The following is a 13,784-nucleotide window of genomic DNA, read 5'->3' on the forward strand; positions in this document are numbered from 1 at the left end:
ATCCCTACCAGGGGATTAAACACTGACTAGGTTAAGGCTTTTACAACCCAATCATTTTTCCTCTGAACCTTCTTGCATTGTCTCACACGTGAGCTTTTGGGGAACATCTTATATCCAAACCATAATAAGCATTATGCACAATAGATAACATTACCCTGATCTTGACATTTATTAATTTTTATCCATCTGTATTTGGGATTAGGCTCATATTTAGGTAGAAGACTGTTTAAATATTGAAAAATAAAACAAAAGTTGACAATGTCAAAACAGGAATAGAAAATGCACCATAGTAAAGATTCCAAGATAGTTTATTAAAGTTCAATTTTATTGTACAGGAACCAACTTATGAAAATTGCTCACTGTGGAGGTGAAGCATGGTTGAATGATAGAATTGTGGAGAATTTTTTAAAAATAGAGATTTCTCAAATCCACTCTAAATCTGCTGAACAAGAAAGATAAGGATTAATTAAGGAAGAAGAGGCTGAGATGGAATTAGGAGTGATAAGAATTAATTGGGAGAGGAGGTTTTACCTCTGAAAGATTGAAGGACAAGGAGGATAGGGATGGCAAGCCTTCAGACCACAATGTGCAGATCTGAATGAAGCCTGTGAAAGGAAAGAGGGGAGGAGCACATTTGAGAAAGAAGAACCTCAGACCACAATATAAGTATTGTCCAAGTCTTGACCAAACCAACCGGCAGCAGTGTTTCATATGAGGAGTTGATCTACTCCTCATAGGCATCAGCTGGGGGCTGTCCAGGAAGAACATAGCCTGGCTCAGAAGCTGAAATGGCTCCTGAAGGTGTCAGCAACTGGGGACTGTCAGTTAACTGCACTCACTGCTTGAAATGGACTACTAAGTTTTTTATTGATGGGAAATCTGAACAGCACATCTACATGACTATAGTATGCTATTTTCAACTCTTCAGTGAATTTTATTGTAGTTGTACTTTTATAAAGAAACTACCACTTTTTTAATAAAAAAGATGCAACCAACTTTTATTAAATACTTTGAGAACTTTATATGGGAGTTTAAACCACACATATTTCTTGTGACTACTTACAAATTTGGTCATATTTTCACAGTCTTATTTTATATGTCTCACTATGTTTTCTCCTGCCCCTTCATTGTACTTTATTTTTTTTCTTTTATATGTTTTACTGAATTGTAAATTCTTTTCCCTCCACCCTACCCTCTCTAATACTTTCAGAGTTATCCATTAGTAACTCATTATAACATACCTCTATTAGTAGTTATGTTTTATTTATGGACATCTATAAACAGCTTTATTAAGGTTGATAGTATATGCATTATTAAGTTTACACATAACTTTTCACTTGAGAACACATCAGTATAGTCAATATACTTTTTCATCACTCCAAAAAGTTTTCTTATGTCTCATTTATAACTATAAGCCCAAACTATTCTTGTTGCCCCCATTCCCTGCTCCCTAGGTAACAAAGATCTGCTTTCTGTAACTATGCATTAATTTGTAGTTTATCCTCAACTTTATTCCAGAAGTTTTATAGTTTTAGGTTATACACTTATATTTATGATTTACTTTAAAGTATTTTTGTATGTTTTGTGAGATATGGATTAAAGTTCTTTTTTTTTTTTTTTTGCATGCGTATATCCCAGCATCACTAAATTACCTTTCAATTTTTGTGGAAAATCATTCATCACTACCCATATAGGCCTATTTGTAGATGCTCTGCTTTGTTTTATTGAAAGATTTGTCTATTTTGATGTCTGCATCACATTGTCATATAGCTTTATAAGACTTGAAAGTAGTAGTATTAGCCCTCCAAGTTCATTATTTTTCAAAGTAGTTTCGGTTATACTAAATAGTTCGAGTTTCCATATGAATTTTGAAATAAATTTGTCAATTTCTGCAAAAAAGTCTGATTGGGCTTTAACTGAATTGTGTTAAAGCATACATCAATTTGAGGAAATGGATTCCTCAGCAACATCGAGTCATCCAGTCCATGAGTATAGCAGACCTCCCATTTATCTAGGCCTTTCACTTTTCCCCTGTAATGTTTTGTACTTTTCTGTGTACAGTCCTTGCACATCTTTTGTCAGCTTTATCCCTAAATATTGCATTTTAATTGCATTTTATACCTTTTGATGCTATTCTACATCTTTATTTTATTTTTATATGGTACCAAGGATGGAACCCAGCTCCCTGTGCACGCCAGGTGAGTGCGTTACCGATTGAGCCACATCCCTAGCCCCGATGCTATTCTAAATGGCATGTTTTAAAAACATCAGTTTCTAACTTTTCCCTGATATGACATAAAAATAATATTAAATTTTGTATTGACCTTATATCCTGCAACTTTGTTAAATACAATTATTGGTTCTAACAGCTTTTTTGTAGCCACTATCAGATTTTTTACATAAAAGACCCTGACATCTGAGAGTGAAGACTCACTTTTCTATCCAAATGACTTATTTGTTTTATTTACCTAATGCACAGTATAAAACCTCTAGAATTAGGTTGTTTAGAAGTAGCAAAAGTGTACTTATTTGTCTTAATTATGGTTGTAGAGGGAAAGCATTAAGACTTTTACCATTAAATAGTAATTTATCTGAAAATTTTTTTGTACATGCCCTTTATTGGATTGATAAGGTTTCCTTCTATTCTTACTTTTCTGAAAGTTTTTTAAAAAACAGGGATGGATGTTAAAATTCATCAAAGCTTTTTCTTTATCTATCAAGATGGTCAAAATAATTTTCTTTTTTGGGTTTTTAATGTGCTGACCTCCTCTTTGTTTCTACTGTTATCAAGTTCAGTAACCTTTTCTTCTGCAATATATAAACTGATTTTCATTGCTGTAGTTTTTATTTTTAGAAATTAGATTTGGATCTTACTTTATGTCTTCTATATCTTGATTTAGCTTTTGGAACATATGGACTAAATTCATAAAGATAGTTTAATGCCCTTGTCTGCTGATTCTTAAACCCTTGCCAGTTTTTGCCTTAGTGTGGATTCTACTTTTTGGTTTCTTTGAATGTCTGGTAATTAAATTTATTGTGATAAATATACATAACATAAAATTGATTATTTTAACTGCAGGATGTAATGAAATTAAGTATTTTCTCATTGTTGTATAATCATGACCATTATCCATCTAAAAAATTTTTCAACTTCCTGAACAGAAATTCTGTACCAATAAACAATTCGTATTGCTTTCTCTTCCCTGCCCTTGGTGACCAACATTCTACTTTTTAACTCTATAGATTTGGCTACTATTGTTACCTCATATAAGTGGAATTGTGCAGTATTTATCCTTATATTTCACTTTTATTTCATAATTATCTTTTAGTTTCATCAGTGTGATAGCATGTGTCAGACTTCCTTTTTTTGGCTCAGGTATGGATGCTGCTATAAACATACATATACCAATATCTGTTCCTATCTCTGCTTTCAAATATTTTGAGTATGAACCCAGAGGTGGAATGACTGGATTACATTATTATTGTATTTTAAATTTTTTGGGGAAACCAATACATCTCTTTCCATTGTGATTGCACCATTTTTCCTTCCCTCTAACAGTGTATAAGTTTTTCAATTTCTCCATCTTTAAAAACACTTAGGTGTGAAGTGGTAATTTGTTCTTTTGATTTGCATTTCCCTAGTGATTAGTGATGTAAAAACCTTTTGTTTATTGACTCTTTGTATGTCTTCTTTGGAGAAATGTCTTTTCAAGTCCTTTGCCCATTTTCCCCTCAAATTTGTTAGTTTGTTTTATTTTTGGTACTGGGGATTGACCTCAGGGGCACTCAACCACTGAGCCACATCCCCAGCCCTATTTTGTATTTTATTTAGAGATAGAGTCTCACTGAGTTGCTTAGCACCTTGACATTGCTGAGGCTGACTTTGAACTTGCTGTCTCACCTCCTGAGCCCCTGGGATTACAGACATGCACCACTACTCCTGGCTCCCTGGAATTTTTTGGTTGCTTTTTTTGAACAGTAAAAATGTCATAGGCTTCTCCTGTACCTTCATTGCCTCTGATCTAGCCTAATTCATTTCTCTCAGAGCCCTAGTTCCTTTTGGTGGGAAATGGTGTAAGAATCACTGTCTGGATTTTGGGTGTGCTCATTGACACTGAAGTATGCTCATTATCTCTGGAGTGGCATTGTTTATAGGATGAGCTTTCTCTTGATTACTGTTTGTCTTTTAATCTCTTTTTTACCCTTTTAAGCTCTATCTTTACATGTTCCAAAGATTTAGATGAGTTTTTTGTTAAGCATCACATAACTGAGTTTTAAAAATCAAATATGACAGTTTTGATATTGTTATGTTTATATGCTAAAATATTTAAGTATTAATATTCTATATATTTATTCAGAATTTTTTATATATTTTCTTTGTTCATTTCTTGCTTCTTTTTGGATGTACAGAGCCTATAAAATTCAATTTTTCTTGTGCTAGAAATTACTCATTCATCTTCTGTTCCTTTGACGTTATCACTCAAAACTCAACATTCATACATAAAATCAAAGTTTAATTGATACTATTCTTACTTACACAAATGACCTGACAACATTTTAACTCCAATTATTCCTTCATTTTTGGAGTTATTTTTATGTAATATTGAAAATTTATCATCAATTAAAACCTTTCTGTAGACCAACTTGACATTACCTAACCAAATATCAGCTTACCAGTGGTTTAAAAAGCTTTACCCAATCATTTGCCATTTTTTTGATACAATATTTCTTCCTCAATGTTAGACTTTCCTTTTGGGTTCATTTTCCATTTTCTCTCTCGTTTTCAAGCATATTGCTCAGAAGTTCATGTAGCAAAGGTCTGAATTAATAAGGTCAAGTTTTTGTTTGTCTACAAAACAGGTTTTCAATTTTTTATTTATAAAAATACATATATACTTTTTAGATGGATTTCTCTCTTTATCTTCCTTTTTCTCTTTATTTTTTCTTTCTCTTAGTGCTGCGGATGGATCCCAGGGCTTTGAGCATGTTTAGCAAGTACTCTGCCATTAAGCTAGATCCTCTTTATTTTTTTGTTTAAATTTTTTTGTGCAACTGCATCTGAAGATTTAGTTTTAGTTTTTTTTTAATTAGTACTGGAAAATATGTAGTTATAATCCCTTGTAATATCAAATTTCACCATTTTTACCTGTTTTTCTCTCTCTTTTTGAAATCTGCTAAAGTTTTCACATTCACTGTTTCATGATTAAATATCTTTTAAATAATTTCTATACCTTGTGTTTCTGTGTAGCAGGCTTTTGTGATTTATTCAGATCTCCCTAGAGACCACCAATGTCTCTTCACCTTTGTCTAATCTACTGTTTGAGTTGTTCATTATTTTTAAATAAGTTTTAAATAAATAAATATTAAATTTGATTCTATAAGTTTTATTTAGTTCCTTTAAAATATTTTTTCATGTTTGAATAGCATTTTGAATTTTTTCAAACATATTAAACTTGGTTATTTTATAAACTTATTAAATATGTATTGTCCAAATTCATTTGCAAGTTATAATACTTAAATCTTTTGACAGGTTTATTTCACTTTCTATCACCTCCCACTATGGATATTTGTCTTTTTTAGTTTTTAAAATAAATTTTGGATTTTAAATACATATTGTGATCTTATGTTTGGCTCTCTATATCTGTGAGAATCACATGGCAAATGGAGCAAGGGAAGGTTCTTTTAAAAGACTCTTCCTACCAAGTGCTACCAATTTGGGATCACTCAGCTTAGAGTTTCTTAGATAACATAGATAGTAAAAATTCAACTCTTAAAGCAGTGTTATAGTGATGTATTCATGGTAGAGACCTTTTCCAGAGCTTTTCTCCTCCCCCAGATTTTAATTTATGACAAATAACTTCATCTTCCTTTCCTGATACTTGGATTTATTTAAATTTTATTCTGGCTTTTGTGTGTGTGTGTGTGTGTGTGTGTGTGTGTGTGTGTGTGAGAGAGAGAGAGAGAGAGAGAGAGAGAGAGAGAGAGAGAGAGAAAGAGAGACATGTATCTTAGATTCAATTCCTTACCCTGTATGGGTCCGAGGCTCTTCTTCTTCCTTTAAGGCTATTAAAATTCACGTTTATAGATTCCATCTACCACTTTCAGGATATTCTTTGAATTACCTCCATTTTTACTGTCCATATTCTTGTTTCCTTTCAGTTTGGATTCCATAAATTCTCCTTAATTTCATGTGAGCTCAATTAAGCTTTAAAGCCAACATTTTGGTATTCTAACTCTCATTTTGGGGGTTTCTAGTAGACTATCTTCCAAAATACACAGTTAATATCCAGAAATAGAAGTCCTAAATAGAATAATAATTTTTATCTATTTCCTATACTAGCACTCTCAGGGATCCGTTGCTCTACCTCTCTCTCTCTCTCTCTCTCTCTCTCTCTCTGTAAGTGAGTCCTTCTTTTCATGGTATTGGTTTCCTTAAGCAGCTGGTGAGAAAGATTGAGGAGTTTAGTAATTAAGAGTACATCCTAGAGTTAGATTGGATTTGATTCTTATCTCTTCCTTTTCCTAGCTATTTAATATGGGGCAGATGATAATTTATAGGTGCTCAATAGTACTCAAATGGTGTATTTGAGGATTAGATAAATTAAAATGTAAACATCTACCAGTGCTTGGTGGATGCTATGGATTTTACTAGCATGTCTTGTATAAATGTCAGCTGAACCCTATACTAGCCACAGGACTTCCTGTGAGTGTGAGTGAAAGCAGTCCAATAACCAGGCTTCCCCAAAGGAGTAAAGACAGGGACTGTGGACCAGTTTCCATTAGGGTGCTGTGATTACTCTAACTACAGAGCAGTTTAGTGGATCTCCTATGTGAGATGGTATATTTGTTAGAACTGATGTAATAAACTACTACAGAACTGAATGGCTTAGACAACAGAAGTTTATTGTCTCATATTTCTAGAGGCTAGGTATAAGCACATGGCTCACAAATGATGGAGATGGAGAGCAGATCTCATATCAATAATCTCCTCTTTATTCAGTGGTGGGGTCAATCAGACAAACACCTGATGTGGCTCATTTTCAGGGACAAAATGGCTGCTGGCCACCAGGTTCTAGGCTTTATATATAACCTTTGTAGAGCCAGGCCCTGGGAGGAGTTAGTTACTTTTGGCAGGCCCTTTTGATGGTCAGGGAGAGGGGCCAGGAGATAGGAGGAGTTTTGGTGGCAGGATAATTTAAGGCATGTGTGGAGGACAGGGAGGTAACCATATCCTTCACTAGGAGCCCCAAATCAAGGTGTTGGCAGGGTCTCTTCCTTCTGAGAGCTAGGAGGAAAGGATCCATTCCATGTTTCTCTCTGTGTCTTGAAGAAGGTCACCTTTATGTTCACATAATATTCTCCCTGTACGCATGTTTATTTCTAAATTTCCCATTTTTATTGCCAGCCATATTGGAATAAAGCCCACTTTCATGATCTCATCTTTCTTAACTTGATTATTTCTATAATAATTCTATGTCCAAATAAGGTTACATTTTAAGATACTAGTGGTTAAGATTTTAACCATGAATACTGGGGAGAACACCAACCAACCCATGAGATAACAGTGCCTTTTTATTCCTTCCCATCCATTGTAGCCGCGGATGCTTTTCTTCAATCTGCAAATTTGCCACCATAGATCCCTTGTTTTATTTAAAGAGATGTTCTCTGTGAGTTTTGTTTGGGTGCAAATATGACTCAGAATTTCTGCTTAGAAGGTGGAAGAAGCCTATTGATTTTGTATCCTGTAATTTTACTAGCTTCATTTATTAGTTCTAACAGCTTTTGTCTGTATGTTGAATCTCTAGTGTTTTCTCTATATAAAATCATGTAATCTGAAAACAGGGACAATTTTACTTCTTCCTTTCTGATTTGAATTCTTTTTATTTATTTTTCATGCTTAATTTCTTTGGCTAGAACTTTCAATACTATGTTGAATAGAAGTTGTGTGAACATATCTTGTCTTCTTGATCTCAGTGGAAAAGGTTTTAGTTTTTCACCATTAGCTATAATGTTATCTGTGGGCTTTTCACACATGATCTTTATTATATTGAGGTACATTCCTTCTGTATCTATCTTGTAGAATGTTTTTTAAAAATTATGGGAGGTTTTCAAGATGGCAGACCAGAGGGAGGTAGCATTCTGTGTTGCTTTGTGATCTAGATCTCACCTAGTTGGAACACTGCATCTCTGAGAGTGTTAGAAGTACTCCTATACAGCTACTCTCTGCAGAAATCACCAGCACTGTGACCCCGCACAGGGCTCCGGGCCTCAGTGTTCGAGTAGGATCCAAAGCCCAAAGTTCCAGTTCACCCAAGACTTGGCGAGTGCCTTAGCAGAATCACCTACCAGCACATCTGCAGACAGCCAAGACTTCGCTCTGCTCCCTTCGCAGGTCCCTCAGCTGCTACCTACCCACAGCACAACGCCATGGCCCAGCTCCCCCAACCTCACCAGACACCCGGTGCTGAAAACAGACCCCTGCCATCTTGGCTCAACATTCCCGCCATATTAGGTGGAGGCAGTTCCCAGATCGGATCTCCAGGGGCCAGTGGATTTTCGCAGAAATCACCAGCACTGTGACCACCCGCACAGAAATCAAAGCCTCTGGGCTTGAGTAAGTCTCCAGATTCCGGACCCAAAGCCCGCAGTTCTAGCTCACGAACAGCTCACAAGTGGCTTAGCAGAAACACCTATCAGCACCTCTGCAGAACTCCAGACTATACGCCACTCTCATGCAGGTTACTCGGCTGCTACCTACCCACAGCACAAGGCCATCACCCAACTCCCCCTACATCACCAGTGTAAGACACCGCACCGCACTACGAATGGAAGACACGACACGACACAAATCACTGGAGAGGTTCCACTTTATTACAAAAGGCTGTGGGCTTATATAGATCTAAGGAGAGGTGGCAGGGCTTAGGTAAGTGATGGGTCACCCGTTTATTGGCAAGTTCTTCCATATGTCAGTTCCGGAGCCCAAGAAGTTAATTCTTATTGGGACTAAGGTTTCCCGCCCCCGGGATTTGAATATTGGCACTGGCAGGAGAACTGGCGCTGTCGGGAACTTTTCGTGCCAGGGAAAAAAAGGGAAAGTAGGAAGAGAAGGTCATTAGGTGCCATGTTGGGGTTTTTCTCTGGGGTGCGGCTGTCGTTTATAGTTTTCCCAACAACCAGACACCCTGGCACTGGAAGCAGACCAACTCCATCTTGGAAAACTTTCCTCGCCATTTTGTGGTGGGTGTGGCTACCAGATTGGATCTCCTTTTGAGCAGGTACCTGATTTCCAATTCCTCCTCCCTCCCCAACAGCGTTAACTTGGCACAGTGGCCACCAACACAAGAATAGCTCTCAGTTGGACAGGAGTGCAGTGTGAACAGGGAACCACCCACCTGGTGTGAGCCTGAGGATGAGAGGTTCTGCAGTTGGGACCTGATAAATAAGAGAGGGGAGGGGACTAAATCTGGAGCATAATAGAGAGATCAGGATTTGGGAAATCTTCAAGCAAAAGGGGGAGATGATACCAGGGCCTCAAGTCAATTGAGTGGTCACAAAAAAAGACCTGTGAGGCACTATTTCCCTGATGGGACTGGTGGGTGGCACTCCCCGCTTCCATATGCTCCACACCAGGTCCAGTCTTCACACCCTGGTTACCTATACCATCCTGAGGGCAGAGACACCTACTGGATGAGACAACCCACTTACTGGATGCGAAGAGGAAGAAAGAAATCTCTAACAGTATTTTTTTTTCTCTTCTTCTTTCTCTTCTAACCTTATATCCTCTGGCACTCACATTCCAACATATGTAAAACCAAGAACTTTGCATAAAATAGGACTTTGAGGACTGAATCACCTGAATAATATAATACAGAGGAATTGCATATGCTCCTTTTTTCTTTCTCTTTTCTTTTTTATTTTTTTCTCTTCTTTTTTATTTTCTTCTTTCCCTTTTTTTCTCTTTCTTCTTCCTTCACCCTCCAAATTATACTATTTTAACATTTGGTATTTTTCTAAAAACATATGTGTTTGTTTTATGTATTCGACTATCTTCCCACATAATTGCCTACCTCAAATTACCTCCTATCTATTCTCCTGCTACTAACTCTCTTCACTAAATTTCTCCCCCACATTTCCTAAGATATATTAACTATATATCCTCACATCTTCTCCCCTCAACATATCGTCCTATCCTAACACCCAGTTCATTGTCTACCACCAGAAACTGTAAACCTTTTTATGAAACTACTGATTATATTTTAAATAATAATTGAATCCAATATTTCTGGACATTGAGACTAAATAGTAAATGTCTTAATAACAACAATTTGTTCATAGGTGATGTATTGTTGTTATTGGGATCTGTTAACATTGTCCTTCCCCACAAAGGAGAGATCTGGGAACCCTACAAGAGCACTACAAATCTATAGGGTAAAAACAATAACACACCAGATCCACAGAGCTGGAAAGGAAGACACATGAGCAACATGAAAAGACAAGAGAAGAAAGTACCACAAACAAATCAAGACAACACATCATTAGAAGAATTGGCAGCTACAGCAGAAAAGAGTTACAGAGAAAGATTTCAGGATATACATGGTTAAAATGTTATGGGATCTCAAAGAAAACATAAAAGGACAAATACAGGCAGGGAAAGATCACTTCGACAATGAGCTACATAAACAAATCCAAAAAGCAAAAGATCACCTCAACAGAGAGATAGAGGTTATATATATATATATAAAACCAACAACAAACAGAAATCCTTGAAATGAAAGAAATAATAAACCAAATTAAAAACTCAAATGAAAGCATCACCAACAGAGTAGACCACTTAGAAGACTGGATATCAGACAATGAAGATCAAATAAATCATCTTGAAAAGAACATAGACCACACAGCAAAAATGATAAGAAACCATGAGCAGAACATTCAAGAAATATGGGATAGCATAAAAAGATCAAATTTAAGAGTTATTGGGATAGAGAAAGGCATAGAGGTTCAAACCAAAGGAATGAACAATCTATTCAATAAAATAATATCAGAAAACTTCCAAACATGAAGAATGAATTGGAAATACAAATTCAAGAAGCCTACAGGATGCCAAATGTACAAAATCATAACAGACCCACACCAAGGCACATTATAATGAAAATGCCCAACATACAGTATAAGGAGAGAATTTTAAAAGCCACAAGAGAAAGGAATCAGATTACATATAAGGGAAAACCAATTAGGATAACAGTAGATTTTTCAACACAGACCGTGAAAACTAGAAGATCCTGGAACAACATATATCAAGCTCTGAAAGATACTGGGTGCCAACCAAGAATCTTGTATCCTTAGATTTGAAGATGAAATAAAAACCTTCAATGATAAACAAAAGTTAAAAGAATTTATAGCTAGAAAACTGACACTAAAAAACATCCTTGGCAAAATATTTCATGAAAAGGAAATGAAAAATAGCAATAAAAATCAACAGAGGGATTAGGAAAAACTAATCAAAGAGAAAAACCAATTCAAGTAAAATAACTAAAATAAACAAATATAGCTGGAAATACAAACCATATCTCAATAGTAACCCTGAATGTTAATGGCTTAAATTCACCAATCAAAAGACATAGTCTAGCAGATTAGATTAAAAAAAAAAATAAAAGACCCAACAATATGCTGCCTCCAGGAGACTCATCTGATAGAAAAAGACATACATAGACTGAAGGTGAAAGGTTGGGAAAAATCATATCACTCATATGGACTTCGGAAACAAGCAGGGGTTTCCATACTCATATTAAATAAAGTAGGCTTCAAGCCAAGGTTAATCAAAAGGAATAAAGATGGACATTACATACTGCTCAAGGGGAACCATATACCAACAAGACATAACAATCGTAAATATTTATGCCCCAAACAATGGTGCAGCTATGTTCATCAAACAAACTCTTCTCAAGTTCAAGAGTCAAATTGACCACAACACAATAATTTTGGGTGACTTTAACACACTTCTCTCACCACTGGATAGATCTTCCAAACAAAAGTTGAATAAAGAAACTATAGAACTCAATAACACAATAACTTAGACTTAACTGACATATATAGAATATTTCAACCTGTATCAAGTGGATACACTTTCTTCAGAGCAGCACATGGATCCTTCTCTAAAATAGACCATGTACTATGACACAAAGCAACTCTTAGCAAATACAAAAAAATAGAGATACTACCATGCATTTTATCAGATCATGATGGAATGAAATTGGAAATCAGTGACAAAATAAAAAATAAAAATTTCTTCATCATCTGGAGACCAAAGAATATGCTATTGAATGAACAATGGGTTACAGAAGATATCAAGGAGGAGATTAAAAAATTCTTAGAGGTAAATGAGAACTTAGACACAACATATCAAAATATCTGGGACACTATGAAAGCAGTACTAAGAGGAAAATTTATTACATGGAGTTTATTCCTTAAAAGAAGACAAAGTCAACAAATAAATGACCTCACACTATATCTCAAAGCCCTAGAAAAAGAAGAAAAAAATCAACAGCAAAAAGCAGTAGAAGGCAAGAAATAATTAAAATTAGAGGTGAAATCAATGAAATTGAAACAAAAGAAACAATTGAAAAAATTGACAGAACAAAAAGTTGGTACTTTGAAAAAATAAATAAAATTGACAGACCCTTAGTCATGCTAATGAAGAGAAAGAGAAAACTCAAATCACTAACATATGGGATGAAAAAGGAAATATCACAATAGACACTACAGAAATACAGAAGATAATTAGAAATTATTTTGAAAACTTATACTCTGATAAAATAGAAAATATTGAATGCATTGACAAATTTCTAGAATCTTATAATTTGCCCAAATTGAATCAGGATGATGTACACAATTTAAACAGATCAATTATAAGTGATGAAATAGCGGACGCCATCAAAAGTCTACCAACCAAGAAAAACTCAGGACCAGACGAATACACAGCCAAGTTCTACAAGACCTTCAAAGAAGAACTTATACCAATACTCTTCAATTTATTTCAAGAAATAGAAAAAAAATGCAGCACTTCCAAACTCAGTCTACGAGGCCAACATCATTCTGATTCCAAAACAAGGCAAAGACACATCAAAGAAAGAAAACATATATGCAAAAAATTCTCAATAAAATTCTGGCAAACTGAATACAAAAACATATCAAAAAGATTGTGCACAATGATCAAGTGGGATTCATCCCAGGGATGCAAGTTGAGTTCAACATAAGGAAATCAATAAGTGTAATTCATCACATCAATAGACTTAAAGATAAGAATCATATAATCATCTCAATAGATGCAGAAAAAGCATTTGACAAAATACAGCACCCCTTTATATTCAAAACATTAGAAAAACTAGGGATAACAGGAACATATCTCAACATCATAAAGGCTATGTATGCTAAGCTTCAGGCCAACATCATTCTAAATGGAGAAAAATTGAAGGCATTGCCTCTAAAAACTGGAACAAGACAGGGATGCCCTCTTTCATCACTTCTATTCAACATAGTTCTTTAGACACTGGCCAGAGCAATTAGACAGATGAAAGAAATCAAAGGGATACACATAGGAAAAGAAGAACTTAAATGAGCTCAAAGGCATTTTTGTATATCAGTGACAAAGCCTTTGAGAAGGAAATGAGGAAAACTACCCCATTCACAATAACCTCAAAAAAAAAGTGATATTTGGGAGTCAACTTAACGAAAGAGGTGAAAGATTTATACAATGAAAACTACAGAACCCTAACGAGAAATCAAAA

The sequence above is a fragment of the Marmota marmota genome, unplaced genomic scaffold (genome assembly GCF_001458135.2).
Source record: "Marmota marmota marmota unplaced genomic scaffold, marMar, whole genome shotgun sequence".
NCBI lineage: Eukaryota > Metazoa > Chordata > Mammalia > Rodentia > Sciuridae > Marmota > Marmota marmota.